Source organism: Lissotriton helveticus, chromosome 8 (assembly GCF_964261635.1).
Source record: "Lissotriton helveticus chromosome 8, aLisHel1.1, whole genome shotgun sequence".
Taxonomy (NCBI): domain Eukaryota; kingdom Metazoa; phylum Chordata; class Amphibia; order Caudata; family Salamandridae; genus Lissotriton; species Lissotriton helveticus.
Genome location: NC_136069.1, coordinates 1,442,413,057 through 1,442,440,225, shown reverse-complemented (window position 1 = coordinate 1,442,440,225; position 27,169 = coordinate 1,442,413,057).

The following is a 27,169-nucleotide window of genomic DNA, read 5'->3' as shown; positions in this document are numbered from 1 at the left end:
TGAGTTCCTTTATAAGGCCAAGGAACTCTAGGTGTCTTGCAATATAAATATAATGTACAGCAGGGGTATACTTATAATGTACAGCAGGGGTACTTTGTTTGTGCAATACATAGTCATACCAACAATGACCTCACAAAGCATTTAAACTATCTTTCATGTTCTTCACTGACAAGAGTAATAAAAGCAGAATCATTGTTGTGAAATTAAACACACCACAGAGCAGTTGATATTTTTTTTAAAAGATATCAGAATCAGTTTAATGCAATTCAGCTTATAAAATAATGTTGCTCATATTGTGTAGGAAAATAAAGATATTCTAATTTTCCTGTAAAGACTGTGTAGTGCACATATATAATTGTGTTGCAAGACATGTTTTTCTGCTGATCCCTTTTTCATTTTAGATCTCAAAAGTAGGAAAAGCCAGTTCTCATTTTTCTTGTTTAACGTCAGCAGTAATTATTCTACATGGCCTGCTTTTCACCTTCGCTGCTGACAGCAGGCATTGTGACCTAAAGACTCAACTGTAATAGTTTATTAGGTCTCGCCTGTCGATGCGCATGCGCATCGAGCAAGCGAGACTATAGGGGCTCATCCACACTTTATCTAACTTGCAAGGAATCGTGGCGATTCCTTGCAGTGCCCGTGACTTTTAAGCTCAATGCGCATGTGCATTGAGCTTAAAAGCGCGTGCACAGCCGCCCGCATTCCTCCGACACCTTTGAAGTGAAGCTTAGCTTCACTTCAAAGGCCCGGCTTTTCACACCCACATGCCGCTCTGCCCCGCTCCGCCCCCTCCCCTGAGTCATCCTGCCTGCCCTCGACGTTCCCCCCGCCCCCTCCCGCCACGCAATGCCGAGAGCTTGTTTACGTGTTTTAAATGTTCGCCGCTTTAGAAATAGTTGTAATTGTAATGTATTAGCGTTCGCGTACGCATTAGGCACATTTCTTAGTAACGTACAAAAATGCGCCACAACTACAAACATAGCTGTTCTGCAAGACAAGTCTTCCGCGTATTGATTCTGTTATTGTTCGCATATTAACTCGCCATACAGATAAAAGCAATCCTAGATACAGTGTGCGTAGGCACCTTTCACTTAGAAAAACTCTTAAACATCTAACAAGTGGCTAACTAAACTGACTGCAAACAGCACGACAAAACACCTAGGGGCAAATTTACAAGCCCTTTGTGTCACTTTTACTCATGTTAAAAGTTATGCGAACGTAGCGCAAAGAGCTTGTAAATATACCCCTTAGACTCTCCATTAGAAGCATTCATGCCATTACTTTTGTTCTCAGTTGAACTGCTGAACAGCAGTCTTGCTTCAACCCCAAAACATAAGTCACTCTAACTTTTAAGCGCATCCGATATCTACCTACAAATAAACATTTTGGTAAACGGCAATAAGATCGCAGTAATGTTAGTAAAGCATGCAAAAAGTAAGCCCAGTCTTCTGTCCTTAAAGCGGTCGAGCACGTATACATTTTCAAAGCCGTCACCACTAGGACAAAGCAATTAAACAATCTTAACATATTGTCAACGCTAGTAACAGTTATTAGTACAGTAGTACTATCAGAGTAAGTTACTACTTAACTTACCTGTAGCGAGCCGGACAACAGAGACTCATTTGGAACAGCAGAATGCAAGAGAAGCGCAATACATGAAGCGAGGAGCACATTCATACTGGTTGCATGTGCATGTACGGTCTTTTTTTTACTAACTGAAAGTCTACCTTGTGCTTAACAATATTAATTACTATCAGACAGACACTGGTTCCGCACACAAATTTAATCTAATAGACTGATGTGGCTGATCAATGCCTACCTCAACACCATTCTAAATTGTCGTTGAGTCGAATCAGGTAGGCAGGCTGACTTGCTGCGATTTTACTTTGGTAGTGAGCTGCCTGCTATGGCAGTTATGCTGGGGCGTGGCCGCAATGGAAAAAAATAATGTGCGCACGTTCTCGCACAGCCTACTTCTACACTACCAAAAACCAGCCCAAAAACAGCGTCTTCCAGTCTGCTCACCAACAGCAAGTGCTTAAGGCTGCTGCCGCAAGCAATGCAGTACCGCCATTAACAGTACATAAAAATGCTAATTTTGTAAATGTCTTCAATCTGTGGCCGAAGCTCAGGGCAGTACCGCCATTAACAGTACATAAATAATGGTAATCATGTGAATGTCTCCAATGTGGCGGCAAAGCTCAGGGCGAGTTAAATTGTTTGAAGTTTGAAATGCAAATTTTGAAAAGCCAGAAAATTGAAAAACTTGTAATTACAAAAACAACAAACGCTACGTACTGCTTCTGCACTTACGCTGAACTGCGCAAAATCTCGCAGTGTTTAAAGAAATATATTTCACAAAGTAAAAACTCTGTAAATTCGGTATCTGCTTACATACAAGCTCAAAAAACAGTGTCTTCAAGTCCGCCCACCAAAAACAAATGCCTAAGGCTGCCGCAGCAGACACCGCTCACATACATAGACAATGGTCACACATACAGACACTGTTCTCATACAAAAGCACTGTTTACACACATAGACAGTACATACACACACACAGGCTGTTCATACACACCGGCACCAATTGCACACATACACACTGCTCACACACACACACGCACTTCTCACACACAGACACTGTGCACACTGTGTCTTGTACTTTTCCAATAATTTTCTTGCAAGCCATGTCCTCAAAAAATATATATTGGGAAAACTAAAAAACTATTGCAATGTTTGCACAATATGTTTGTGATGTTTAAGATTACCTCGTTTGCCAATCGCATGTAAATATCAAAATTTCTTTCTTTAGTTGGAGGTGGGGGGACATGATGGTGCCTTCTCCTTTGGAGAATTCAACCTATTTGAAACCTTAGTAGAACCGAGCTGCGCTGTTAAAGTGTCTAGCCGACACTAAGTAAATGTACCCACTCCTACAGCCATGGAATTTAATGTGATAAAGTGAGGTTTTATTGCTGCCTCAGGAATGTTTCCTTTTCTTGTGCTTTGACCATGTTTTAATAATTGAAACATCATTAGAAACTTTTTTTGACGAAAATATATATTTCAAAAAGGTCATTTGTAGGTGTGGCGTTAGCCAAGACCTTTTGAATCTACTTAAAATATATGTGTAATGTGCTTACGTATAAGGGCTTTAGCCACCCCTCTTTATACATTGGTTTGTTATGTCATTCACATATTAATTGTAAACTAATTTGTAAAAACCCTACAAAAATAATAGTGTGACTGCACAATGGAAAAAATTGACCTGGCTACATCCCACAAATGGTGAGAGTGGAAGGGATAGTTAAAGCTTTTACAAATGTTTATTGCTTTTTTGATTTGTAATTCTTTAGCATTGGCTACAAAAAATAAAAATGCAAAAGATTTACAACAAAAAACCCATAAACAATTCTAAATGCACTAACTCTAATGCTGCGAGACCTATTGCATTTCCAATGCTTGTTACAGTTGAGCAGCTAAGCCATTTCTTTATTACAAGGGACTGAAGAAGTTATGAATCACCTGTAATAGGTACATTAGGCTTTTATAAAGGAATTGCTGGCTTGTGTGTGTTATATAACTCCTTACTCCATAGCTTTCAAAGGGATGTAATAACATATGCATGACAATTACCCACCTGTGTAATTTTCTTTGTTTTTGTAAGTAAAAGTTTGTTTTGCACGATCACCACAAAGATTTGGACTAATGCTTCTGGTTTTTAGACTCTGAGAGTGCACTGAGGCCTACTAACCAGACCTCCATGACAGTGTTCTAACCCATTAAAAAATGTATGTTGAAATGGCTAACCCCAATTGGCATAAGCTGAAGGGTACCCAGGGCATGTAAATGAGAGTGTCCACTCAGGGCTACAGCACTGATTGTTCCACCTTGCACGTGACAAAGTACAAAATGTCTCCCGGCTTGCCACTGCAGCCTAGAAGAGCAGTTTTGAAACTGCTAGTTTGACTTTGCTGTTTAAACCAATGGCAAAGCCCCAACTACCCTTAACAATATGTGTAAGAATCCCCTAAGAAAGTTCTATCGAACCCTAAGGCAGGGAGATGTATATTATTAAATAGTATATACACTTTAATATGTCCTAACAGCAAAGCCCCTGAATTGTCCTTTTTGCTATGGAAATGTTAGTAGCCTCATTGGCTATTACAGAGTTACTTCTCACCCTACCTAACTTCTGGATTAGACTTTTAAAATGGGCACTTCAAGTTTTCAAATTAATCGTGGCATTAAACCCGACTTGACGCCAAGTCAAAGTTAATTTAACTTTTAAGGATAGACAACTTTTAGAAGTTGGCGCTGTGTTGTCCACTTCATCCGGTGGCATTTGCCAGTTGCTGGCCACCAGGCATCCTTCTGCCCTCCCGAGGAGTAGGGAGAACCTGCTCCAGAAGGAAGTGTAATCTACCACATGCAGAAAGACACACGGTGTTTGGCCTAAAAGTCAAGCTTCAAAGATGGAAGAATCCTTTGGTGGGCAAGTGGTGATCAAACATATATAGGGCTGACCCTTTGTTCAGGTAGACAGGCTGGTGGCGGAAACAGAGAGGGGAAACCAGTGGCCAGATCTGTTTTTTCGTAGGCATGTATTCCGCAGGTAGCCACACCTTAAAGATGGGCTACCAAGCTCCTAACATCCCCGGGCCATATTATGGAATGCAGTGCATTTTCATGTTAGTGCCAGGCACACTTTTCAAAAGGTGCGTACTGTGCAAACAAGGAGAGTGTGCCATATTACATTAAATGTACTGCCTCCAGGCAAGACACAAACTCATGCCCATGGATGTCCGGAGGGCCTCCTTTCCCTCTACAAGAGGGCTACTATCAGGGCATGCACTGTCAGTGCACCTCCTGACAGCTCCTTTGCTTCTGTGCCCTTGTTGGACAACGCAGAAAAACCAAAGGTGGTGATGAACGGAGCGTTGACAATACAAACACTCACCCCCAGTCAACTGATCTGGGTTTAATCCATCACCGTTCTTTAGCTCACTCCGCCACCCAACTTTAGACATGGCCATATGCAAATCAGTCTGACCCTGTGCCTCATGGGAACAGTCCAGCCCGAACTGCCAAGCCATGTCTTCCCTGGACCGGAATCAAGCTTCCCAGGACCGGTTTCTGGCATTACAGCCGTCTTCAGCCGGGCTTGCTTGACTCCAGTGGCAAAGTGAGCAAGGGACTCACGTCTTAGCATACCCTGCCAACTTAGGGCGAACAAAGAAAAACCAAAGGTGGTGATGGACAGAGCATTGACAATACAAACACTCACCCCCAGTCAACTGATCTGGGTTGATTCCATCACCGTTCTTTAGCTCACTCCGCCACCCCAGTTCAGACATGGCCATATGCAAATCAGTCTGACCCTCTGCCTCATGGGAACAGTCCAGCCCGAACTGCCAAGCCATGTCTTCCCTGGACCGGAATCAAGCTTCCCAGGACCGGTTTCTGGCATTACAGCCGTCTTCAGCCGGGCTTGTTTGACTCCAGTGGCAAAGTGAGCAAGGGACTCACGTCTGAGCATACCCTGCCAACTTAGGGCGAACAAAGAAAAACCAAAGGTGGAGATGGACGTAGCGTTGACAATACAAACACTCACCCCCAGTCAACTGATCTGGGTTTAATCCATCACCATTCTTTAACTCACTCAGCCACCCCAGTTCAGACATGGCCATATGCAAATCAGTCTGACCCTGTGCCTCATGGGAACAGTCCAGCCGGAACTGCCAAGCCATGTCTTCCCTGGACCGGAATCAAGCTTCCCAGGACCGGTTTCTAGCTTTACAGCCATCTTCAGCCGGGCTTGCTTGACTCCAGTGGCAAAGTGAGCAAGGGACTCACGTCTGAGCATACCCTGCCAACTTAGGGCAAACAAAGAAAAACCAAAGGTGGTGATGGATGGAGCGTTGACAATACAAACACTCACCCCCAGTCAACTGATCTGGGTTTAATCCATCACCGTTCTTTAGCTCACTCCACCACCCCAGTTCAGACATGGCCATATGCAAATCAGTCTGACCCTGTGCCTCATGGGAACAGTCCAGCCCGAACAGCCAAGCCATGTCTTCCCTGGACCGGAATCAAGCTTCCCAGGACCGGTTTCTGGCATTACAGCCGTCTTCAGCCGGGCTTGCTTGACTCCAGTGGCAAAGTGAGCAAGTGACTCACGTCTGAGTATACCCTGCCAAATTAGGCCGAACAAAGAAAAACCAAAGGTGCTCCGTCCATCACCACCCCCTTTTGTACCACTTTGTTCGCCATAAGTTGGCAGGGTATGCTCAGACGTGAGTCCCTTGCTCACTTTGCCACTGGATACAAGCAAGCCGGGCTGAAGACGGCTGAAATGCCAGAAACCGGTCCTCGGAAGCTTGTTTCCGGTCCAGGGAAGGCATGGCTTGGCAGTTCGGGCTGGACTGTTCCCATGAGGCACAGGGTCAGACTGATTTGCATATAGCCATGTCTGAACTGGGGTGGCAGAGTGGGCTAAAGAACGGAGATGGATTAAACCCAGATCTGTTGACTGGGTGTGAGGGTTTGATTGGTTCAGATGCTCCGTCCATCACCACCCCCTTTTGCACCACTTTGTTCGCCATAAGTTGGCAGGGTATGCTCAGACGTGAGTCCCTTGCTCACTTTGCCACTGGATACAAGCAAGCCGGGCTGAAGACGGCTGTAATGCCAGAAACTGGTTCTCGGAAGCTTGTTTTCGGTCCAGGGAAGGCATGGCTTGGCAGTTCGGGCTGGACTGTTCCCATGAGGCACAGGGTCAGACTGATTTGCATATGGCCATGTCTGAACTGGGGTGGCAGAGTGGGCTAAAGAACGGTGATGGATTAAACCCAGATCTGTTAACTGGGTGTGAGTGTTTGATTGGTTCAGATGCTCCGTCCAACACCCCCCCCCCTTTTGTACCACTTTGTGTGCCATATGTGGGCAGGGTATGCTCAGACGTGAGTCCCTTGCTCACTTTGCCACTGGAATCAAGCAAGCCGGGCTGAAGACGGTTGAAATGCCAGAAACCGGTCCTCGGAAGCTTGTTTCCGTTCCAGGGAAGGCATAGCTTGGCAGTTCGGGCTGGACTGTTCCCATGAGGCACAGGGTCAGACTGAACTGCATATAGCCACGTCTGAACTGAGGTGGCAGAGTGGGCTAAAGAACGTTGATGGATTAAACCCAGATCTGTTGACTGGGTGTGAGTGTTTGATTGGTTCAGATGCTCCGTCCATCACCACTCCCTTTTGTACCACTTTGTTCGCCATAAGTTGGCAGGGTATGTTCAGACGTGAGTTCCTTGCTCACTTTGCCACTGGATACAAGCAAGCCGGGCTGAAGACGGCTGAAATGCCAGAAACTGGTCCTCGGAAGCTTGTTTCCGGTCCAGGGAAGGCATGGCTTGGCAGTTCGGGCTGGACTGTTCCCATGAGGCACAGGGTCAGACTGATTTGCATATTGCCATGTCTGAACTGGGGTGGCAGAGTGGGCTAAAGATCGGTGATGGATCATTAAACCCAGATCTCTTGACTGGGTGTGAGTGTTTGATTGGTTCAGATGCTCCGTCCATCACCACCCCTTTTGTATCACTTTGTTCTCCATAAGTTGGCAGGGTATGCTCAGACGTGAGTCCCTTGCTCACTTTGCCACTGGATACAAGCAAGCCGGGCTGAAGACGGCTGAAATGCCAGAAACCGGTCCTCGGAAGCTTGTTTCCGGTCCAGGGAAGGCATGGCTTGGCAGTTCGGGCTGGACTGTTCCCATGAGGCACAGGGTCAGACTGATTTGCACATGGCCATGTCTGAACTGGGGTGGCAGAGTGGGCTAAAGAACGTGATGGATTACACCCAGATCTGTTGACTGGGTGTGAGTGTTTGATTGGTTCAGATGCTCCGTCCATCACCACCCCCTTTTGTACCTTGTTGGACAATGCAGCACACTGGCAAAAGGATTCCCTCATTTTCATTGGGACACTCTCCCATGCAAATGAGAGTACACCCTCTGGTGACAGCACTGGTGGAATATGTCCACCAGCACTATCTGATTACAGAAAGGGCCGCACAAACATCTGCGGCCCCTTCTGTATCACCTAAGTGCTATGGGGTGGGCAAAGCAGGTGCACATGCCCGTTGCGTCCTCATCTGACTTTCTATAATACGGCCCCAGGAAGGGTTCAGACATCTTGAGAGTGAGCAGAATGGTGCACTATGGACTTGCTAGATGCCACACACAGACAGAGGTCATCACAGGGAAGGAGGGATCCTGGTAGTCCATCGGCAAATGGCTGCATCATTCCCCCAGGGCACTTTCTTGGCATGGATATGGTCCCTTAGCACCCTGAAACTCAGATCGCAATGTACCTGGAGAAAGGGTCAAAGAAGAACTGCTCTGCCGACCCCTAAACCTGGCAAGAGAGCCAGCACCATCTGTTCGACTGTACCTACCGCACCCTGGACTAGCAGAGAGAGGACTGGCCCTGTGGCTACTGGCTTGGGTTAGCCACTCCAGAGCCCCATACCAAATAAGTGACTTCAAGGGTCAGTTGGCTGACTCACTAGAACCAGCACCAGAGCAATCAGAGCTGAAGTAACCCATGCCGGCAAGTCAGTGGCTACATTCTTCGAATCACTGCTGAATGACGATGGGAAATAGAAGAGACTGATCCTCGAAAGCCCTGAGTCATCTGGAAGTGCCATCTGAGTCCAGATTGGTCACCAAAGATGGACTCCAGCCTTCACGAAAGGAAACTTCTGAACCCCCTGTGTACAGAGATCTATAGCCCAGTCACAGCTGGCATTTTACTGGCTCAAAGAGGACTTCGAGGGACATCAACCCCTGTGGCCAAAGTTGCTCCACCTTACCCGTGGACCAAGGAACAACCACAAGGACACCCCCATCGACTGCACAGCACCCAAAGCATCTTTCAGCATCCTGTATTCCCAGCATCAGGACTGTGGAATCCATTTTTCCTCTCTCCCGAATGCCAACAGACTGACCAGCTCTGTGATACTCAATGTGAAGGCCTGTAGAATGTGCTCAGAAGAGAAATGACCTAAGGTGAACTAATCTACTATTTACTGTAAGCTAGTTTCACAGTGCAAGTCTTTGCTACAAATCTTCAAGACAGCATTTACCATTACTAGCACATTACATTAGCTTTGAGAGTCTCAACTGTCACAATCAAAAGACACATGGGTAACAACAACCCCACCTCCGTACACCATGCAGGTGTCACGCAGTGTTGGCCTCTCCTGATTGTCCTGGTGTTTATAATTGTGCAACCTTCTGAGTCTGGTGATGGGCTGGTGACGCCCTGCCTATCATTCTTGAAGAAATTGTCTTATTCTTGTGATTTTACTGGACATGTATTGCATATATTGCAACACCTTCTTTTGTGGTTTTAGACAATAAAAGATCATGTGAGACTTTCTCTTGTTGGACACTCGGCTCTACTAGCTGTCTGTCCCCGAGCTGCAGGTAGTACAATATATGTTTTATTATCATCATATGTGCTAACATACTTTGTATTAATTTCAGGTAGGATTCTACAGAACACTCCATTGAAGTCCATGGCAGTCTTGATGCAAAGTGTGAAAATGGACTTGAGACAGCTTTGGTGACCAGGTAACAGTCCAAATACCCCTTATGAGCCCAACTGATCTTTTGCCTGTCAGAACTGGTCACCCAACTCGGGCTGGATTAGCCATACCATAAAGTACACCAAATCTTCACAGTACTGAGTTATATTGAAAGCATGAAAGACACAGCAAACTATGCTTATAAGTTTTGAAGCTATGTTGCTCCAAGAACTATGAATCAACTTTTAGGCATTGGTAAAAACATTAATGTTATCCAGGATGTTATTTCTGTCCTTTCTTTTGCTTCTGGTGGCTACAAATTGCCAATTTACGTGAAGTTTAAAAGGTGTTGTAAAAAAGTGCATGAATAAATGCCTAGAATACAGACAAAACATTGACTCCGACCTCGTGTGAGCATAGGGCAATACCACTGGTCCACTTACAGTTATACAGGATAGGTTCTTTTTATTACCCCCTTCCTCCCCAAACCTGTTAATACAGCTCTGTTGATGGTACAATTACTTCTTCTCAGGTGAGAAAAAAAGTACCATTGTCATAAAATGCCATTATTCAGTGGTTCAAGAAGGCCAAATCAAGAATCCTAGGTTACACCTCAGTCTACTTTTGTAACTGGGTGCATTCTCATAATCCCATGCTGGGATGAAAGGGGGCTCCTGCACAAGGATGAGAGGCAAGGAGATCTACAAAGATATTCAGAGGCAATTCTGAGAGACATCATTTATTCAAATGGTAAATGAGAGGGAGTGGCTGCTGCCCAGAAGACATCCTGCCAAACACAGCAGTAGAAACATACGTTGTGCTTTGGAGATACCAATGGGAAGGAATAGCAACTTTAGTCACATTTTACATTCCAGCTCCTTTCACTTTTCCATCCTTCCCCTTCCTTCATTTCCTTTGACTGAGAATCTACTCGGAAGGGACCCAATGCAAAAATAAATTGTCTTTAAGCACCAAAAGCATATTGTCATTATTTGTTACTGCGCACAAAAAGTGCAAACACTTAGAGTCACTGATCTGTACAGATACACAAACGATAAAACCGGAAAACAAGAAATCCGACAAATCACTGCTTCTGGCAACATTCAGACAAAAGAGACAGTGTAGGTCGAGAAGTCCTTGGCTACAGTGCTGAAAAAACAGGACAGAGCAACTTGTTTAAATAAGTCCACTAAAGTGAGAAAGAAGTTTAAAAAAAACGTGCTGTTGCTCCATTGAAAGGTAATTACAGTTCCTCTCTATTACAAATTATACTAATAAAGCGCCAAAACAACATTTTTCACAGGTCTGTCAAATAAGTAAAAAGTGGGATCGTTTTAACTGCCTTCATCTTCATAGGAAAATGTCTCACGTGGGAATTGATTAAGAAATCTTAATTTGTGAGTAAATTTGAGGGAAACCAAATTATATTGACATTAAAGAAACGGCACACTATTTTGGACAGCAATAAACAAACCAACATGTTAAAACATACAGATTGAGAGTTCGGAAATACAAATCTGTCAGGTTTTCTATTTTGTCGATGTTTCACTCTCACTTTTCAAAAATCATAAGAGGTCATCCTCCGGATAAGTAGCTCAACTGGCACTCGTTGAGGGCTGCACCACTTGTAAAGTAGCAAAGTTTAACTAGTTAAATAACAGACAATTTCTGTACTCTGTTAAGTACAGAAACTGAAGGAGGAGTTCCTAATGTGTTGCAGCAGAAAAGAGTTTGATTTTTTTTTACTTTTAAGCTCACAGTAGCATCCGCCTCTAGTCTAGTGCTGGCGCTGCCATTAAGCTATAAACACAAACACCTGTTTTGTCTTATGCATTGCCTCCTACCTTACCTTGAATATAGTTTTTAACTCATAAGGTGGTCTTCCCACCAATGGATTTATACAAACTGTGAAATGTCTCCAGCTGCCTGTACCAAAGATGTGTTCACTGTCACCGATTTTGTTTGTTAATAATTTTTGCTAAATGTAATTCCTATGAATGAGAGCTGAGGTATAAGGAATTCCATTCATGGGCCAAGAATGAGTAGGGTTTCTCCAACTGCAGACGATTTCATAGGCTTCAGTATTCGGGGTCATTGATTTCACAACACAGGCACTACATTGTTTCATAAACAGAGCAACCATCTTGGAACTGCCAAGAGTGAATTCTGCCAGTGGGGAAAACATGTCAGCTTGCAGCAAAAGGTGACAGGAAGTGAATGATGGGTGACGCTCCAACGTGCAGGTAAGTTGAGAGGTATGAAATTACAAATGGCAACATCCCTAAACTCTTCTACAAGAGTCATGTAAAAAATAATCTGGGTGCTCACCCATATGCTCTTTAGGGCATTTATTCAAAACCTCTGCGATGCATTGTGGGCACTGGGGCGAGGGGCTGGCAGTGCCCTCAGTGCCAGGAAGTTTGGGAGAAGGGGGAGCAGAACAAAGCAGGCAGTCGTGAGGCTAGCGTATCCTGTCATCACTCTAGCACCTAAACAAGTATGTTATTGAGGAGACATGCTCCACCCCACGAGGATGCGGATTGTGCCGTTGATGTGCTATAGGCTTGAGGCAGGCTATTGCCTGCAATACTAGAGCTGCCTACAGTGGCCACAACAGACCCCAGGCCTAAAAAAGCTGCATCAGCTGGAGTAAGTGCAACCATCATAGTCTGTGGCTCCCCCTCAAGGAGGGGCAGGAGCCTATGTTTGAGGAGCTATGAAAGAACACAGCAGAATGAGGGACAAGGAGGGGTTGAAACAGCAGTCCCCTCCATCAGGAAAAGGCTAGTAGATGGTGGGGACCAGCATCACGAATGAGCCTCAGAGGCAGGAAGAGCCCCAGGCCAGGTGGGGACAGCAACAGGCACACAGGCAAATCCAGTACACTAGATGGCAGTGTCTGATATTCACGAAACTACACGGAGCCCTGAGTCATCTGGAAGTGCCATCTGCGCTCAAGGTATCGGGATGGGACTGTAGCATGGGCTCCTTGTTGGAACAGCCTGACAGAGCACATGATGGCTGCTGTCAGGCTTGGACATGAGCGTTAAAAAAGATACTTAGAAGTCTGCGAGGCAAGGGCTTCTATCTAGGAGCCCATCCTACATTCAAGGCAAACTCGACCAAGTTTCCTCGACTTGAGGCCAGAGGCTGGATAACAGAGTGTGGCTCCTAGAAAGCAGCTGAAGGGATTATGGTCAAGGACAAGTGGCAGAAGGCTAGCACAATGAGGGTTCAAGAAGTAAGGTAGGGGATATGGTAGATGAAAGTGAGAAGCAAGCGAGTGTTGGAGGGTGATGAGCATGTGCTGCTGCAGAACAATGATGGCAGTAGTTCACAGACAAAGAAGGGACAGCAGGAGGCAGTGGTGACACACGGTGTGAGTGATGGGTGAGGACAAGTTAGGTACTGTCTGAGGAAGATGAGTCCTTAGACAGTGGAAGTTCAGCTGACAGGAAGGGCAGATGCCAGAGGATGGGTCAGATGACCTGTGAGACAAGAGAAAAACAGGGGAGCATCAGAGGACAACGAAGTCATAGAAGAAAGAGGTACATTTTAAGGGTGAAAAAGTCACCAATCCAGAAAGACATGTTGGGTACAGGGTCAAGTATCAAGGTTTGGTTGAAAGCATGGAAGTAGGGAGGCCATGGGCAAATGACCTAGGATATCAGAGAGTTTGAAACAGAGTTTGGGGACTTTGAGAATGGATGACAATGGTAGGATGCATGGGGCTGCTGGCTGTTCCAGGAGAGAGAGAGAGAGGGGTAATGTGAGTGCAGTTAGGAGGAGTCTCACAGAGCACTGAGTTGCAGAGAGCATAGGTGGCAGATGGGAGATATTTTTTTGACACAGAAACAACAGACCCTGTGGACATAAGTGCATATGGAGTGGGCCAGAGGAGGGTGGAGATTGTCCAGGAATTGGTGAGGGAAACTGATTCAAATCTGGGGGAGGAGCCGTGAATAAGAGTACAGGGGAGGTGGGTGACTTGGCCTCTAAGGATGTATAGAAGGCAGTCAGCAGATCCAGAAAGGCAATTGAGGGAGGTACAGGAAAAGGTGAAGTGGAGGAGGTGCTGAAGGGATGACAAAACCTCCTTGTATGAGGTGGTGAGAGCCTTCAGGAGCTCATCTTTTGTTGAGCACCAAAGAAAAGATTTGGGCAAACTAATATATTGAAATCCTCAAACTATTTCACAGAAAGGCTAAATGCAACAAGGGTTCAAAAGTGGAAGAGACAGTACTGGTCACGTGAACGATGGTACCAGTGAAGGTAAATAGTTGGACCATTGCCTTTATCATATTTGCCAGTAATGTCTGTGAAATGTTCGCTGAACATCATGTAGCAAAAGGAAACACATGGATGTGGCAATTGTCAACTAAGATCCGGTTTTGGGCATTTGTGTGGCTTCAAAATGATGAGAAATTTCACTTAAGTGAGTGCAAAACATATATAAAGTCGTAAGTGAATTTTGATAATGAGCTGTGGCTACATTTCTTGAACATCCCCCAGACTTCTTGAGTCGGTACACTTGGTGAGTGTATTGCCCTTGCCCTACATGCCATTTCAAGGGTGTCCCGTGTCTGTGGGTGTGGACGGTTGGGAGGTGCATCCAGAATGGGACTAAAGGGAGCCTGCTGGAATTTCAACAAAGATGCCGATCACCGAATCACATGCTGATTCTGGTATGACTGCTCAAAGTGTGAAGGAAAGCACCCTGTATGCAGTGCAGTGGGGAACAAATGCAAAAACAACAGGTGATGGACAGAATGCAGAACAATGTCATACATCCACCCCAGTACAGAGATCTGGGCCTAAATCCATCTTTTTTTGCTCACTATGCCATTCCAGTTTGGACCCAGCCATATGCAAATCAGTCTTGACCCTGTGCCCCATGGGAACAGTCCAGCCCGAACTGCCAAGCCAGGTCCTCCCTGGACTGGAAACAAGCATCCAAGGACCGGTTTCGGGCTTTCAGCCCTCATCAGCCTGGATAGCTTGATTCCAGTCGCATGGAGAGCACGGGACTCACGTCTGAGCATACCCGTCTCACTCGGGGTGACAAATGCAAAAACAACAGGTGATGGACAGAATGCAGAACAATGTCATACATCAACCCTAGTACAGAGATCTGGGCCTAAATCCATCGTTTTTTTGCTCACCATGCCATTCCAGTTTGGACCCAGCCATATGCAAATCAGTCTTGACCCTGTGCCCCATGGGAACAGTCCAGCCCGAACTGCCAAGCCAGGTCCTCCCTGGACTGGAAACAAGCATCCAAGGACCGGTTTCGGGCTTTCAGCCCTCATCAGCCTGGATAGCTTGATTCCAGTGGCATGGAGAGCACGGGACTCACGTCTGAGCATACCCGTCTCACTCGGGGTGACAAATGCAAAAACAACAGGTGATGGACAGAATGCAGAACAATGTCATACATCCACCCCAGTACAGAGATCTGGGCCTAAATCCATCGTTTTTTTGCTCACCATGCCATTCCAGTTTGGACCCAGCCATATGCAAATCAGTCTTGACCCTGTGCCCCATGGGAACAGTCCAGCCCGAACTGCCAAGCCAGGTCCTCCCTGGACTGGAAACAAGCATCCAAGGACCGGTTTCGGGCTTTCAGCCCTCATCAGCCTGGATAGCTTGATTCCAGTGGCATGGAGAGCATGGGACTCACGTCTGAGCATACCCGTCTCACTCAGGGTGACAAATGCAAAAACAACAGGTGATGGACAGAATGCAGAACAATGTCATACATCCACCCCAGTACAGAGATCTGGGCCTAAATCCATCGTTTTTTTGCTCACCATGCAATTCCAGTTTGGACCCAGCCATATGCAAATCAGTCTTGACCCTGTGCCCCATGGGAACAGTCCAGCCCGAACTGCCAAGCCAGGTCCTCCCTGGACTGGAAACAAGCATCCAAGGGCCGGTTTCGGGCTTTCAGCCCTCATCAGCCTGGATAGCTTGATTCCAGTGGAATGGAGAGCACGGGACTCACGTCTGAGCATACCCGTCTCACTCGGGGTGACAAATGCAAAAACAACAGGTGATGGACAGAATGCAGAACAATGTCATACATCCACCCCAGTAAAGAAATCTGGGCCTAAATCCATCGTTTTTTTGCTCACCATGCCATTCCAGTTTGGACCCAGCCATATGCAAATCAGTCTTGACCCTGTGCCCCATGGGAACAGTCCAGCTCGAACTGCCAAGCCAGGTCCTCCCTGGACTGGAAACAAGCATCCAAGGACCGGTTTCGGGCTTTCAGCCCTCATCAGCCTGGATAGCTTGATTCCAGTGGCATGGAGAACACGGGACTCACGTCTGAGCATACCCGTCTCACTCGGGGTGACAAATGCAAAAACAACAGGTGATGGACAGAATGCAGAACAATGTCATACATCCACCCCAGTACAGAGATCTGGGCCTAAATCCATCGTTTTTTTGCTCACCATGCCATTCCAGTTTGGACCCAGCCATATGCAAATCAGTCTTGACCCTGTGCCCCATGGGAACAGTCTAGCCCGAACTGCCAAGCCAGGACCTCCCTGGACTGGAAACAAGCATCCAAGGACCGGTTTCGGGCTCTCAGCCCTCATCAGCCTGGATAGCTTGATTCCAGTGGCATGGAGAGCACGGGACTCATGTCTGAGCATACCCGTCTCACTCGGGGTGACAAATGCAAAAACAACAGGTGATGGACAGAATGCAGAACAATGTCATACATCCACCCCAGTACAGATATCTGGGCCTAAATCCATCGTTTTTTTGCTCACCATGCCATTCCAGTTTGGACCCAGCCATATGCAAATCAGTCTTGACCCTGTGCCCCATGGGAACAGTCCAGCCCGAACTGCCAAGCCAGGTCCTCCCTGGACTGGAAACAAGCATCCAAGGACCGGTTTCGGGCTTTCAGCCCTCATCCGGCTGGATAGCTTCATTCCAGTGGCCTGGAGAGCACGGGACTCAAGTCTGAGCATACCCGTCTCACTCGGGTTGACAAATGCAAAAACAACAGGTGATGGACAGAATGCAGAACAATGTCATACTGTCAAGCTATCCACGTCGTCCCTTACCTTGCTTGAACAGAAGCCCTCTAGGATGACGCAGATGATTCCGCAGAGACGCAAGGGACCAACTTCCCTGATTACTAACTAACACTTACTGATTCTAAAGTTACAGCAAGAAATGAACTAGAAATTAGGGAGGAGGGCCGGTACTGGACGTTGCAGTGAAGACTCTTGATTCTTGCTGTCGACCTGCGAGGCAACAAGCACAGAAGACTTTACTATTCAGGTCCTATAGTTTCCTCCTATCCTATTCTAAATCTTTTAACTACTCTAGTTAAGGTACTTAAGACTCTAACTGGATTTCTAGACGTTCGCCTACCTGCGATCAGTAAGGAGTGGGCCTTCGTCCAGTATTTCTTTATGGAGGTGAAGACGATGTCGTCAAGTGTCCTCTGGGATAAGTGGTCAGCTTGTAGGCTTGAATGCTCTAGTTGAATTAGGCTGGAAATGAAAGAGAAGGATTACTTAACATTCTTTAAAAGGCTTTCGCAAATCCTTCCTAACACTTCTACCACTTACTTGCAATAAACGTCTTGCCTCCTAGACTCGGGGTTCTTAATAATCTTCCTCTAATTTCGGAAAGACAAGCAAATACACAATATCCTATACATTAACAACAACAAGCGATGACTGTATTCGCCATCAAAATATGACTCTAAATAACACACATGAAAACCTAAACAAGTTCTTCTGAAGAAAACTGAAGTACAAGAAACAGAATAGTCCAAAGTCTTTCCTTGCGTTTTCTTCTGTGAAGCAAAGTTCCAAAAATTGTTTTTGACCTTTCTTGCGAAGGGCGCCTTTAACCAAAAAAAATGAAAGTACTTAGCTTTCTGACTCTTAGTCTTCTAGGGTCTTCATCGCTGTTGCAGAGAATGATTAGCCATCTTGAAGAGCCATGAAGATGTCCTGCCGGAATGAAGAATACGCGACCTTCTCCAAAGGAAGTCTGAAGGCAAAGCGCCTTCCAGAAGGCTGGGTGCGGTTTAAATACTGGGCCGCACCCAGCTCCACCCAGTTACGCACACGGACGGTGCGCGAGACAGAAGCTTCCTGAAACCCCTCAGATGCGCACCAAAAAGGCGCGTGCAAAGGATGCGATGAGAACGCTCTCAGAGCGAAGGTCTGGCTTCCGTGAGCGCTCAAAGCTAAGGCTTGGTCTTCCGTCTGCGCTTGCTCCTAAACCTAAATTAAACCGTATGAGAACACAGAAACCTGCACAAATAGTGGACATAATCACAATAGGACACAAGGCATGAAATACTGTACCACCAAACACACCCAAACACACTGACTAGAAGCGTGCGGGCGCACGGGACAGGGGTGGGTTTCATACAGGGAAATAAAAACAGAAGCCTAAAGGGGATGTGTAGTCCTTAAGGATGAGCAGGTGTGGAATCATGACAGTACTCCCCCATCAAGATCCCCCCAAGAACGGTGGAAATGGGTCTAGGTTTATCCAGGAATCTTAAATGAAAGTTCCGAATCAATCTGGGAGCATTTTTAAGGTGTTCTAGAGGCTCCCAAGACCTTTCCTCAGGGCCATAACCTTTCCAGTCGATGAGGTAATATAACCTTCCTCTAACTCTCTTGGAATCCAAGATTGTTCTTACTTCAAATTCTGAGTTGCCTTCAACAATGATGGGAGGAGGGGACTTGGGAATACGAGTTTGAGGATGAAAAGGCTTGATTAGAGAGACATGGAAGACTGGATGTATCAAGTACTTACTAGGGAGGGTCAATCTAACACAAACTGGATTTAGTATTTTTTCAATGGGAAAGGGGCCAATAAATTTTGGATTGAATTTTCTGTTCCCTCTTAATTTCAAATTTTTTGTACTCAACCATACTTTATCTCCTATTTCATAAAGAGGTTGTTCAGATCGATGTTTATCCTTGGCTTCTTTCTGAGATTCTTTCGCTTTGGCCAAGTTGAATTTGGCATCCTCCTGAACGGAGAATACCTGGGACACATAGTCATAAACTGTGGGTACGGAATCATTGAGGTTATTGTTGGAGTTTTCAGGAATGCTTTTTGGATGAAAACCGAAATTACAAAAGAATGGGGACATTTTAATAGAAGAATGCTCAGAGTTGTTGTAGGCGAACTCCAGAGAACTTAGCAGATCGGACCATTCTTCGGAAACATTAGGTAACATACAACGAAGATATTGTTCAATAGTCTGGTTAGTCCTCTCAGTTAAACCATCGGTTTGAGGGTGATAACTAGAGGATAAACGAACCTCCATATGTAGCAAAGAACTCAGTTTCTGCCAAACCTTAGAAATAAACTGTGATCCCCTGTCCGAAATGACAACCGAAGGAATCCCGTGTAATCTTATCACATGGATCATGAGCAAATGAGCAAGCTCCAATGCAGTGGGAAGCTTTTTTAAAGGAACAAAATGGGCCATACGGGTAAACTGGTCTACAACAGTCAAAATTGTATTGAATCCCTTCTTGGTTTCAGGTAGTTCAACAATGAAGTCTAAAGATATAGTATGCCATGGTTGAGGAGGAATAGGTAATGGCATCAACAAACCACTAGGAGCCTGGTGAGAGGACTTGTGCTGAATACAGATGCTACAAGTTTCCACAAATTGTTTAATGTCTTTGGACATAGAAGGCCACCAAAACTTCCTCTTGATGAGTTCCATAGTTTTTATAAAGCTTGGGTGAGCAGACAGAACTGTATCATGATGAAAGTGAATAATGGCTCTTTGAATTTTCTCATTTAGAACAAAGATCAAGTCATGGACCATCAGTAAACCGTCCTTCTCAAAAAGAAAAGGATGATCTTTTCTCCAAAGCTCCAATGTCTTTTCTTTCAGAGCTTCTTTAATGTCGTCAATGATGTCACAAACAGTTAAGCTTCCCTGAAAACAAGAAGTAGGGATTACAGGGTGAACGACTACCGGTTGATCCGATGTCATTTCTCCTAGTCTGGACAAAGCATCTGCTTTTAAATTTTCCTTTCCTGGGCGATATGTAATCACAAAATTGTAGTCGTTAAAAAACATGGACCATCGCAGTTGTCTAGCAGATAAAGCCTTTACAGATCTTAGAGCTTGGAGATTCCTGTGATCAGTATAAATCGTTACAGGATGACGAGCTCCTAATAGGTAATGACGCCATTCTTCAAACACTGCTTTGATTGCCAACAACTCCTTGTCAGCAATTGCATAATTTTGTTCGGCTTCTGATAATTTTCTTGAGAAATAGGCTATAGGGTGCATTTGGCCAGTATCTGAATCTCGTTGTGAAAGAATGCCACCCAATGCAAATTGAGAGGCGTCTGCTTCCACAATAAAAGGTAGATTGGGGTCTGGATGACTTAAAATTGGAGCCATGGTAAATAACTTTTTTAGGTTCTGAAATGCTTCATCAGCGGCTGGGGACCATAAAAACCTGGCTCCTTTTCTCAACAGTTTGGTAATAGGTGTTATAACCTGAGAAAAGTTCTGAATGAATCTGCGGTAAAAATTTGCAAACCCTAAAAAACTTTGGATTTGTTTCACAGAAGTGGGACTAGGCCAGGTTGTTACAGCTTCTACCTTCTTAGGGTCCATTTCTATTCCCTCTGGGCTGATAATATAGCCCCGAAAATCCACCTTGGAAACGTGAAATAGACTTTTTTCCAATTTTACGAAGAGTGAGTTTGAAAGTAGTCTTTGAAGAATGGCGCGAACCTGTCTTACATGTTCTTCCTCAGAATCAGAATATATGAGGATATCATCTATGTAGACTACGCAGCAGATGTCAATGAACTCATGTAGAACCTCATTTATAAAAAACTGGAAGGCGGCAGGAGCGTTACACAAACCAAATGGCATGACTTGGTATTCAAAGAGACCGAATTTAGTACGGAATGCTGTCTTCCACTCGTCTCCTTTTCTTACTCTTACCAAATGGTACGCTCCGCGTAAGTCCAATTTTGTATAAATTTTAGCCTTCTTAATTTGATCTAATAGTGTAGGGATCAAAGGCAAGGGGTACCTGTTCTTAATGGTCACGTTGTTCAAGGCTCTGTAGTCTATGCACGTACGCAGCTCCCCTCCCTTTTTTGGAATGAAAAAAAGAGCTGATGAGACCGGAGACTTGGAGTGTCTTATAAAGCCATTAGCTAGATACTCATCAAGATAATCTCTGAGATGGGCGTTTTCTGCTTCCGTAAGAGCATATATTCGACTGCAGGGTAAGGTAGCTCCAGGCACTAAATCTATTCTACAGTCGAAATCTCTATGTGGTGGTAGGGTGTTGGCCTTTTTTTTGTCAAAAACATCAGACAGGTCATTATACACTGATGGCACTCCTTCCAGAATCAGTATGTTGGGTGATTCCATTCCAAATTCAAAACCTTGAACCACATCCTTAGATCTCTTAGTAAGGAAACAAAGTTCTGTGCAAGCAGGAGACTGAAAAGTGATTGTCTTGGTCACCCAATCTATGGACGGGTTATGTTTTACTAACCAAGGGATTCCTAAAATCATCTTGAATTGAGGGGCATCAATGATGTCTAATTGTATTCTTTCCCTATGTATAGGAGAGCAATCCATTTCTAATACCTCAGTCTGTCTATTAACAGGACCCGAAGTCAATTCTTTGCCATCAACAGCTCTAACGATTTCTGGATGGTCCTTCGACAAGGATCTGAAGCCTAACTGGAGGAAGAAATGAGAGTCTATAAAATTACCTGTAGCACCAGAATCTATGATGGCTTCCACCTGTCTGGAGTAAGACTCTGGAAGTAGACCTCGGAGTTCTACAAGAATTGAAAAGTGTCTACATCCAATGGGAGGAATAGTTGAGGCCAAACTAGAGAACAAACTCGATAAACCGACCTCTCCTTTTACCGAGTTTTCTAGTTTTCCGACTTTTCTTGTGTGACAGCTAAGTCGGATGATCTAACTTTAAATTTGTTTGGTCGTGTGGGACATTCCTTCACAAAGTGTCCTGACTTCCCACAATAGAGACATTGATTTAATCGCCGTCTCTTTTCTTTCTCCTCCTTAGTCAAGGGACCTCGGATAGATCCTATCTGCATAGGTTCTGCAGTATCAGTTTTGGAACTAGGTTCTCGGTTAGGTACTGATGTGGATCTTTCCTTAAAGAAAACTAATTTGTGCTCTGACTTCCCTCTTTCCCCCTTTCTTTCGGATATACGATGATTTAATTTCACCACTAGGTCAATGAAGGCACTAATTTCTTCGGGGGGGTCTAAAATCTGGGTGATCATGTCTTTCAATTCGTCCTTCAACCCCCTATAGAAGATCGAGATTCGCTTGTCGTGAGGCCAATCAGCTTCTAAGACCAAACGATTGAAGGTAGATATATAATGTAGCAAATCAGATGAGCCTTGTTTTAAACCTAACAGCTCATTGTCTGCAGACTGAACAAATAGATGTTTAGAAAACATCTTCTTTAAAGCCCTCTCAAAATCCCTGAAGTTATACAAGATCCGATCATCAGCTTCAACTAAAGGGACAGACCAAAGGGCAGCGTCGCCACCCATGTAGGATAACATGAATGCAACTCTGGAAGAATCATCAGGAAAAGCTGTGGTTTTTGCTATAAAGTGTAAGTGACATTGTTGTAAAAACACAGAGAACTTATTGCAATCCCCATAAAATCTCTCTGGGGGAGCTAAAGGGGTGGGGACCGGAGTTACAACATGGATTTGTGTTGGAGAACTAGAACTGGAAGAGCCCTGAATAGTGGCAGATTTCTGCTGCACCGAGTCCTGGAGAGAGGATAAATCCCTACGTAAAGCAGCGTTATCCTGCCTAATTGCTTCTAGCACAGCAGCTAAATCCTGCATAGATACCTGATCCATTGCGTCTGGGCGGAATTATCAACGTAGGCTTTGCCTTCTGTCAAGCTATCCACGTCGTCCCTTACCTTGCTTGAACAGAAGCCCTCTAGGATGACGCAGATGATTCCGCAGAGACGCAAGGGACCAACTTCCCTGATTACTAACTAACACTTACTGATTCTAAAGTTACAGCAAGAAATTAACTAGAAATTAGGGAGGAGGGCCGGTACTGGACGTTGCAGTGAAGACTCTTGATTCTTGCTGTCGACCTGCGAGGCAACAAGCACAGAAGACTTTACTATTCAGGTCCTATAGTTTCCTCCTATCCTATTCTAAATCTTTTAACTACTCTAGTTAAGGTACTTAAGACTCTAACTGGATTTCTAGACGTTCGCCTACCTGCGATCAGTAAGGAGTGGGCCTTCGTCCAGTATTTCTTTATGGAGGTGAAGACGATGTCGTCAAGTGTCCTCTGGGATAAGTGGTCAGCTTGTAGGCTTGAATGCTCTAGTTGAATTAGGCTGGAAATGAAAGAGAAGGATTACTTAACATTCTTTAAAAGGCTTTCGCAAATCCTTCCTAACACTTCTACCACTTACTTGCAATAAACGTCTTGCCTCCTAGACTCGGGGTTCTTAACCGCTTCCGTGCGGCGCGTTAGCCGCGCCCTGTGCTGGACATTCCAGAACAGGGCGGGGTCGTGACGGAACCGTTCCGTCATCAGCACAGCTCAGCCGTAACTGATGACGGAACGGTTCCGTCACCAGCATCGAAGGGGTTAATAATCTTCCTCTAATTTCGGAAAGACAAGCAAATACACAATATCCTATACATTAACAACAACAAGCGATGACTGTATTCGCCATCAAAATATGACTCTAAATAACACACATGAAAACCTAAACAAGTTCTTCTGAAGAAAACTGAAGTACAAGAAACAGAATAGTCCAAAGTCTTTCCTTGCGTTTTCTTCTGTGAAGCAAAGTTCCAAAAATTGTTTTTGACCTTTCTTGCGAAGGGCGCCTTTAACCAAAAAAAATGAAAGTACTTAGCTTTCTGACTCTTAGTCTTCTAGGGTCTTCATCGCTGTTGCAGAGAATGATTAGCCATCTTGAAGAGCCATGAAGATGTCCTGCCGGAATGAAGAATACGCGACCTTCTCCAAAGGAAGTCTGAAGGCAAAGCGCCTTCCAGAAGGCTGGGTGCGGTTTAAATACTGGGCCGCACCCAGCTCCACCCAGTTACGCACACGGACGGTGCGCGAGACAGAAGCTTCCTGAAACCCCTCAGATGCGCACCAAAAAGGCGCGTGCAAAGGATGCGATGAGAACGCTCTCAGAGCGAAGGTCTGGCTTCCGTGAGCGCTCAAAGCGAAGGCTTGGTCTTCCGTCTGCGCTTGCTCCTAAACCTAAATTAAACCGTATGAGAACACAGAAACCTGCACAAATAGTGGACATAATTACAATAGGACACAAGGCATGAAATACTGTACCACCAAACACACCCAAACACACTGACTAGAAGCGTGCGGGCGCACGGGACAGGGGTGGGTTTCAAACAGGGAAATAAAAACAGAAGCCTAAAGGGGATGTGTAGTCCTTAAGGATGAGCAGGTGTGGAATCATGACACATACATCCACCCCAGTGCAGAGATCTGGGCCTAAATCCATCGTTTTTTTGCTCACCATGCCATTCCAGTTTGGACCCAGCCATATGCAAATCAGTCTTGATCCTGTGCCCCATGGGAACAGTCCAGCCCGAACTGCGAAGCCAGGTCCTCCCTGGACTGGAAACAAGCTTCCAAGGACCGGTTTCGGGCTTTCAGCCCTCATCAGCCTGGATAGCTTGATTCCAGTGGCATGGAGAGCACGGGACTCACGTCTGAGCATACCCGTCTCACTCGGGGTGACAAATTCAAAAACAACAGGTGATGGACATGAGGCACAGGGTCAGACTGATTTGAATATAGCCATGTCTGAAATGGGGTGGCTGAGTGGGCTAAAGAATGATAATGGATTAAACCCAGATCAGTTGATTGGGGGTGAGTGTTTGATTTGCTCAAGCGCTCCGTCCATCACCCCTTTTGTATCGCTTTGTTCGCCCTAAGTGCGGCAGGGTATGCTCTGACGTGAGTCCCTTGCTCACTTGGCCACTGGATTCAAGATAGCCTGGCTGATGAGGATTTTGAATCCGAAACTGGTCCCAGGATGCTTGTTTCCGGTCCATGGAAGACATGGCATGGCAGTTCGGGCTGGACTGTTCCCATGAGGCACAGGGTCAGACTGATTTGCATATAGCCATGTCTGAAATGGGGTGGCTGAGTGGGCTAAAGAATGGTGATGGATTAAACCCAGATCAGTTGACTGGGGGTGAGTGTTTGATTTGCTCAAGTGCTCCGTCCATCACCCCTTTTGTATCGCTTTGTTCGCCCTAAGTGTGGCAGGGTATGCTCAGACGTGAGTCCCTTGCTCACTTGGCCACTGGATTCAAGATAGCCTGGCTGATGAGGATTTTGAATCCGAAACCGGTCCCAGGATGCTTGTTTCCGGTCCATGGAAGATATGGCTTGGCAGTTCGGGCTGGACTGTTCCCATGAGGCACAGGCTCAGACTAATTTGCATATAGCCATGTCTGAAATGGGGTGGCTGAGTGGGCTAAAGAATGGTGATGGATTAAACCCAAATCAGTTGACTGGGGGTGAGTGTTTGATTTGCTCAAGCGCTCCGTCCATCACCCCTTTTGTATCGCTTTGTTCGCCCTAAGTGTGGCAGGGTATGCTCAGACGTGAGTCCCTTGCTCACTTGGCCACTGGATTCAAGATAGCCTGGCTGATGAGGATTTTGAATCCAAAACCGGTCCCAGGATGCTTGTTTCCGGTCCATGGAAGACATGGCTTGGCAGTTCGGGCTGGACTGTTCCCATTAGGCACAGGGTCAGACTGATTTGCATATAGCCATGTCTGAAATGGGGTGGCTGAGTGGGATAAAGAATGGTGATGGATTAAACCAAGATCAGTTGACTGGGGGTGAGTGTTTGATTTGCTCAAGCGCTCCGTCCATCACCCCTTTTGTATCGCGTGGGGAACAAGGCCAGCATGATTTTGGCAGAAGCTGGGAAGAGTGTAGACATGTGATGTGGAATGGCAGCTACTCCGATTAAGCATGAAGCCATCAGGCAGTGTGTGTGGGGGAAGTGGTTAGCCAGGGTGTCAGGATTCCTTACATAGGAAAAAGGAGGTAGAGGAGTTTTGACAATTTTATATCTTGCAAAAAATAAATAAAAGTGGTAACATAAAAATTTCAAAAGGAGGTAGATAGCGGCAGGATGTCAGACCCCTTACGAGAGCCTTCAATAGCGGATGTGATAATTTTGTCGCTTGGCACAGTGATGAAGAAAAGAGTGGGCAAGTTCTGCTTCATACATCTCCTTTCCTGGTCAGAGAGAACATCATAAATCAATTCTTTGAGTCGAGTGGCTCAGTTCATTATGCCAATATTGACCAGGGGATCAAGTTGATATGACAGTGTGGTGCAGGTGCTGAGACAAGTAAGGCTGATATAAATTTGGGGTTTCGGCCTCTACCAGTTCATGCTGATGACTTTAAACTACTGTGCATGCACTTTCAATCTCAATATTATGTTGCCAAGGAAATGCCCATAGGCTGATGTGTGGTATTCAATAAATTCAACACTTTTGTAAACTGGTTGGTTCAAACTGGTGGCAGGAAGTGAGCAGGTAATACACTTGAATGACTGCTGATGGTCGGTCAAGCGGTTGCACTGTGTAATCTTGGTCTATTGATGGAAACACTATAATGGGTGGCTGACTAGTTTAGTATACAATTGGCTGATGAGAATACGGAGGGTCCATTCAACTCAGTTGCAGCGATGTCAACACTACCTGATGACAAGATGAGACTACTGATTAGGTTGTTACAAGAGGTGATTAGGAAGAACAAGTGCAAACCACAGAAATTGCAGCAGGTGCTCGGACACCTGGATTTTGTGTGCAGGGTGGTCACTCTTGGCAGGGGTGCTGTCTGCAGACAGTTGGCCTTTGCCATAATCGGTCCCAAAAATGCATCACAGGGTGAGAGTGACAGGATGGGGGAAGACATACTTGCAGATATGCTTAACATTCTTGGAACAGTACAAAAGTGCTACATTATGGCTCCAGACTGGCCTGTTGTCTTGGATGATTTGGGTGCAGGATGTTTCATAGTATAATAGAAGGGACAGTGGATAGCAGAAAAATGGTCACTGATTTGGAAGAATAAGAGGCACCTTCTTGGAATGTTTCCTGGTGGCAGAAGCAGTACAGATCTGGGGACAAGAACTGAGACGTAAAAAAGTGACTTTCATGATTGATAATACCTTGGTGGTGTACATGATCCACAGGATGACAACGAAAGATGAGTGTGTTGTTTGCTTCGTGAGACAGTTGATGCTGATGTGTCTGAAGAGGAATATTTCATTGAGAGCAAGGCGTATTGCTGGAGTGGGCAACAAGATATCTCATGCGTTATCTTCTTCATAGTGGGCAAGATTCTGTAGTTTGACTTGCAACATGGAGGAGAACTACATGCCTTGGCCACAAGCCCTGTGGGATGTTGGAGTGTGAGAACTATGCAACTGGTGAAACGTTCTCTAGATGAGCCAACAGGGAAGTCGTAGAGGCTTGGGTGGACAACTGAGTTT